The 6,363-nt window shown below is 36.9% G+C and overlaps 1 protein-coding gene across 1 annotated transcript in view; it reads right to left on the bottom strand.

Annotated features, from left to right (window-relative positions):
- LOC306869044 (vascular cell adhesion protein 1-like) overlaps positions 1-6,363 on the bottom strand; it is a 709,597-nt gene that overhangs the window by 80,588 nt on the left and 622,646 nt on the right. The gene's annotated exons all lie outside the window — the stretch shown is intronic.

Below are 6,363 nucleotides of genomic sequence, written 5' to 3'. Positions count from 1 at the left end.
CTAGTTTGGTTTAAAACTATTCAGATACATTATTTTGTGTATATGGTAAACAGTCTAGTACTTTGAAATATAAACTTTAAGAGTGAACGAATAAGATATCTTAAATTGTTTTCAAGGATTATTTTCGCGTGCACCCCTTCTACGGCTTCAGCGACTCAACCTAAATGGGATGTACCACATTTTGCTCTGCCTCAGGGGTGCAAATTCACTCATTTTCATTAACTCTTCCAGTGTAAATATTTAACATTGCCGGTGACGGATAGAAATCTGACACCCAGCCGACCAGTTCGATTGGTCTATTTAAATTAAGTTTATATAGGTTTTAGATAGTATTTGTATTTAGAATGTATTTGAATTACAGTGTTATATTACTTAAATAATTTCAACATTTAATAAAGTATGCAAATGACCTTTAAACAAGCAAATACAGATGCAAATACAAATGCAGTTCTTTGAAGTAAAGATACCCAAAAATCAGTACGAAATAAATATAACCCTAAGACACAGTAAAGAAACACAGTAACAGCAGCATTTCCTGCATGTTTATTCAGAAAGTGTTCAGGTTTATTCAAATGTGTTGTAATTTAAATTTTCATACTGAACTATTCAAAAGAAAAGATGTCACACAGATGTACTTATTTTCGATAATAATTAATTTTACCAAAATCATAACATCTACTCATGTGTACAAATATAGCATAACTTAACCCATTTAATCCCACCGGTCACAATAGTGATGGTAAAAAAGTTTTCATTTATAAATATCTAAAAACCTTACTGACTGATGTTTTAGTGCACTTCCTGCAAATATCGAAAAAATAAAGGGTCTCAATTAAATATGTGCAGTTTCACATGATTAGTGCAAATTGTCACATGACCAGAGCAGTTTATTTACTGTTTGCAGCTTGAGAAGATGATAACTGCATCAAAGCTCCAAAACGAAAGGCTAGTAAATTGTGTTACAGTGTCATTTTAAATTTGAATAAAATGAAAATGAAAATAATTTCAAATCACATGAGCCAATATTTTATTCACAATAGAACATAGAGAACATAACAAATGTTTAAACTGAGAAATTTTACATTTTTATGCACAAAATGAGCTCATTTCAAATTTGATGCCTGCTACAGGTCTCACAATAGTTGGGACAGGGGCATGTTTACCATGGTGTAGCATCTCCTCTTTTGAAGACGTCTGGGCATCGAGGTTATGAGTTTGAGGAGTTTTGGTGTTGGAATTTGGTTCCATTCTTGCCTGATATAGGTTTCCAGCTGCTGAAGAGTTTTTGGTTGTCTTTGACGTATTTTTCATTTAATGATGCGCCAAATGTTCTCTATAGGTGAAAGATCTGGACTGCAGGCAGGCCAATTCAACACCCGGACTCTTCTACTACAAAGCCATGCTTTTAAAATAGCTGTAGTATGTGGTTTTGCATTGTTCTGCTGAAATAGACGTCATCTGGAGGGGAGCATATGTTGCTCTAAAACCTTTAAATACCTTTCAGCATTTATAGTGCCTTCCAAAACATGCAAGCTGCCCATACCGTATGAACTAATGCACCCCCATACCATCAGAGATGCTGGCTTTTGAACTGAACGCTAATAACACGCTGGAAGGTCTCCCTCCTCTTTACCCCAAAGGACACGGCGTCCGTGATTTCCAACAAGAATGTCAAATTTGGACTCATCTGACCACAGAACACTTTTCCACTTTGAAACAGTCCATTTTAAATGAGCTTTGGCCCACAGGACACAACGGCGTTTCTGGACCATGTTCACATATTGGTTCCTTTTTGCATGATAGAGCTTTAGTTGGCATCTGCAGATGGCATGGCGGATTGTGTTTACCGACAGTGGTTTCTGGAAGTATTCCTGGGCCCATTTAGTAATGTCAATGACAGAATCATGCCGATGAGTGATGCAGTGTCGTCTGAGGGCAGAAGACCACGGGCATCCAACAAAGATCTTCGGCCTTGTCCCTTACGCACAGAGATTTCTCCAGTTTCTCTGAATCTTTTGATGATGTTATGCACTGTAGATGATGAGATTTGCAAAACCTGTGCAATTTGACATTGAGGAATGTTGTTTTTAAAGTATTCCACAATCTTTTTACGCACTCTTTCACAGATTGGAGAGCCTCTGCCCATATTTACTTCTGAGAGACTTTGCCTTTCTAAAACATCCCTTTTATGTTACACACCTGATGTCAATTAACTTAATTAGTTGCTAGATGTTCTCCCAGCTGAATCGTTTCAATCTTTTTTGAGACCTGTAGCAGACATCAAATTTGAAATGAGCTCATTTGGTGGATAAAAGTGTACAATTTCTCCATTTAAACATTTGTTATGCTCTCTATGTTCTATTGTGAATAAAATATTGGCTCATGTGATTTGAAAGCCTCCTAGTTTTCATTTTATTCAAAAAAAAAAAAAAAAACCGGCAATCCGTGTTCTAGGTATATTACGGTAAGGAAAGCCCTAGCGCATGTCCTGAATGAGTTACGGGTCCGAATACTAGACGATCGGCATAAATGGAAGGATCAGAGGAAATGTAGATCATATATATGTAGATCATGTTTTGACCATTTTGAATCTGATAGGGATGAAGTAGTCAGTGAGAGAGATGCCTTTACAGACACAATAACCCGTCAATCTGAATGTGTGTGTGTGTGTGTGTGTGTGTGTGTGTGCGTGATGATCTATCTATATATATATATATATGTATATGTGCGTGCGTGCGTGTGTGTGTATGTACAGTATGTATATGTATGTATGTAGCCTATATGTGTGTGTGTGTGTCTGTCTGTCTGTTCTGTTTATTGAATAGAATTTCAGTTATTCATATAATTATTTACAGGTGAAAGAATATGACATTTGAATGTATTTTGCTTGAAAATGCACTTTGCACTTTGATAAAATGCATTTTTCTAATTTTATTGTCCAAAATGTTGTATTTCTGATGAAACCTATGTGCATTCAAGTTGTGATAAAACATTAACACATGAAGATAGAATAAAATAGTTTTTTTTTTTTTTTTATTAAAAGCAGGGGCCTGGTTCTTTATTTTGATATATAATATGCTCATATAGTCATAGCAGAAAATATTCTGAGGCCGTCAAATTTAGGTGAAAATCATTAAAAATGCTGGCGGAGGCTGGCAACTTTTTTTTTTTTAAATGCTGGCGTGGAAAGAGTTAATATATGAATTCACATATATTCAGTTTTGTTGAGTGTGGTCATAGAATGAGTAAACATGTTGATGGTCAAAATAGTGACCGGTGGGATAACAGTGAACTTAGGTATACAATATAAATCAGTTGCAGTTGTTAGTGAAAATTGCAGTAAAATGATGCAATGATAAAATATTGCACTAAATTCAAATGTTACAAAAAAAATTACAAAATTTATGTTGTAATACTGGTAGCATTAATATAAAAATCTGATGTTATACAGGTCCTTCTCAAAAAATTAGCATATTGTGATAAAGTTATTTATTTTCTGTAATGTACTGATAAACATTAGACTTTCATATATTTTAGATTCATTACAACACAACTGAAGTAGTTCAAGCCTTTTATTGTTTTAATATTGATGATTTTGGCATACAGCTCATGAAAACCCAAAATTCCTATCTCAAAAAATTAGCATATTTCATCCGACCAATAAAAGAATGGCCATTATGTTCATTTATGCACTCAATACTTGGTCGGGAATCCTTTTGCAGAAATGACTGCTTCAGTGCGGCGTGGCATGGAGGCAATCAGCCTGTGGCACTGCTGAGGTGTTATGGAGGCCCAGGATGCTTCGATAGCGGCCTTAAGCTCATCCAGAGTGTTGGGTCTTGCGTCTCTCAACTTTCTCTTCACAATATCCCACAGATTCTCTATGGGGTTCAGGTCAGGAGAGTTGGCAGGCCAATTGAGCACAGTAATACCATGGTCAGTAAACCATTTACCAGTGGTTTTGGCACTGTGAGCAGGTGCCAGGTTGTGCTGAAAAATGAAATCTTCATCTCCATAAAGCTTTTCAGCAGATGGAAGCATGAAGTGCTCCAAAATCTCCTGATAGCTAGCTGCATTGACCCTGCCCTTGATAAAACACAGTGGACCAACACCAGCATCACTGACTGTGGGTACTTGACACTGGACTTCAGGCATTTCCCTCTCCCCAGTCTTCCTCCAGACTCTGGCACCTTGATTTCCGAATGACATGCAAAATTTGCTTTCATTTGCTTTTGCTTTGGACCACTGAGCAACAGTCCAGTGCTGCTTCTCTGTAGCCCAGGTCAGGCGCTTCTGCCGCTGTTTCTGGTTCAAAAGTGGCTTGACCTGGGGAATGCGGCACCTGTAGCCCATTTCCTGCACACGCCTGTACACGGTGGCTCTGGATGTTTCTACTCCAGACTCAGTCCACTGCTTCCGCAGGTCCCCCAAGGTCTGGAATCGGTCCTTCTCCACAATCTTCTTCAGGGTCCGGTCACCTCTTCTCGTTGTGCTGCGTTTTCTGCCACACTTTTTCCTTCCCACAGACTTCCCACTGAGGTGCCTTGATACAGCACTCTGGGAACAGCCTATTCGTTCAGAAATTTCTTTCTGTGTCTTACCCTCTTGCTTGAGGGTGTCAATGATGGCCTTCTGGACAGCAGTCAGGTCGGCAGTCTTACCCATGATTGCGGTTTTGAGTAATGAACCAGGCTGGGAGTTTTTAAAAGCCTCAGGAATCTTTTGCAGGTGTTTAGAGTTAATTAGTTGATTCAGATGATTAGGTTAATAGCTCGTTTAGAGAACCTTTTCATGATATGCTAATTTTTTGAGATAGGAATTTTGGGTTTTCATGAGCTGTATGCCAAAATCATCAATATTAAAACAATAAAAGGCTTGAACTACTTCAGTTGTGTTGTAATGAATCTAAAATATATGAAAGTCTAATGTTTATCAGTACATTACAGAAAATAATGAACTTTATCACAATATGCTAATTTTTTGAGAAGGACCTGTATTTTAAAAAAATTTTAAAATTTTGAAATCCGTTGATGGTGGAATTTTTTTTGTCTTTTATCTCAGTGTTCCTATCAATATTTTATAAGGTTTTTTATGCATAACAGTCACCCTAGATTGTGAACAAACAGTTTAAAATAGCTGGGCTAAGATGTATAACTATTTTTATTATAGGTTAATTCAATACTCGCCTTATCCTACCGGTCACAATTGTGACCAACAATAAAACACAATTTTCACACACTTTTCCAAAATAATTTCCAAAAATAAATATTGATTATTTCAAAGGGTTACTAATGACACACCATTTGGATATTTTCATGTCTGGGAAAGATTGGGATTAAATTGGTTAATAATAAAGAAATAACAGTTAAAAAGCATGTCAGTTTAGATTTTATTTTAGACTACACTATTTATTTATTTTTGTGACCAAAAGCTAATTTTACATTATATTCAACTGTATTATATTATAATTTATTAAATGACTAAAAATCAACTTAACTTTATATTGTTTATATTGTAATAAAACAAAAAATGTTAAAACAAAAATATAATTAAGAAATGAAGACATGCTTCAATTGCATGTTTTTCTTTCTTTCTTTCTCCTTTTTTCCACCTCATTTTGTGATATGGCATGACGGGCCAAAACAAAGCTCATCAACGGGCAACAAGGCACCTGGTTTTGGGCATTTCTGCTTTAAAATAACTAAAATAGTTTGACAAAATGATTCTCATCCTATGATCAAAATCATGTAATCTGTTTATCCTACAGATGGCGCAACAGGCCAGTACATATAACGTTAGAATCTTTTCTTTGTCTGACCACAAGGTGATACTCTTGGACAGCAGTTGTAGTTACTGCTGTGGGTGCGCGTTTTACGCGGGTGGAGTGGTAGTACACAATGGTTATTAATCTCAAAGACTGTACAGAAAACAACTGTATAAGTTTGCAGCTGTTTCAGTATGGCTGATGTCACTTCCTGCTAACTTTTGGCCATATTCCCAGCTGTGTTGTCAGGGCGGATTGCTGTTCCCACCCAGGAATTCTGGATGTTTGACAACAACAAAGCCAGACCATCCTTAAGCCCACTCAGTCAGAGTTCACAATCATTTTTTTAAGGTCATGCCGCCCCAGACTCCCCTTTTCCCATAATGCCATTCCTATTGATCTCTCATCACACTCCCTTCTTTCCTATAAAACCCTTCGGCTAAACATCTGCACTCCCACAAAACCTTGGAACTGGCACTTATGGGACTGTCAGAAATCAAGGCCAGCAATTCTAAGCAATATTGTTTGCGAACAGATTCATGTCCTAGCGAGTCAGGCCTTAACCATGTTCGTGCATGTTGGCATTTAGTTTCATTTTT

The sequence above is a fragment of the Barbus barbus genome (genome assembly GCF_936440315.1).
Source record: "Barbus barbus genome assembly, chromosome: 4".
Lineage (NCBI taxonomy): Eukaryota > Metazoa > Chordata > Actinopteri > Cypriniformes > Cyprinidae > Barbus > Barbus barbus.
This window is presented reverse-complemented; position numbering and strand designations above follow the sequence as displayed.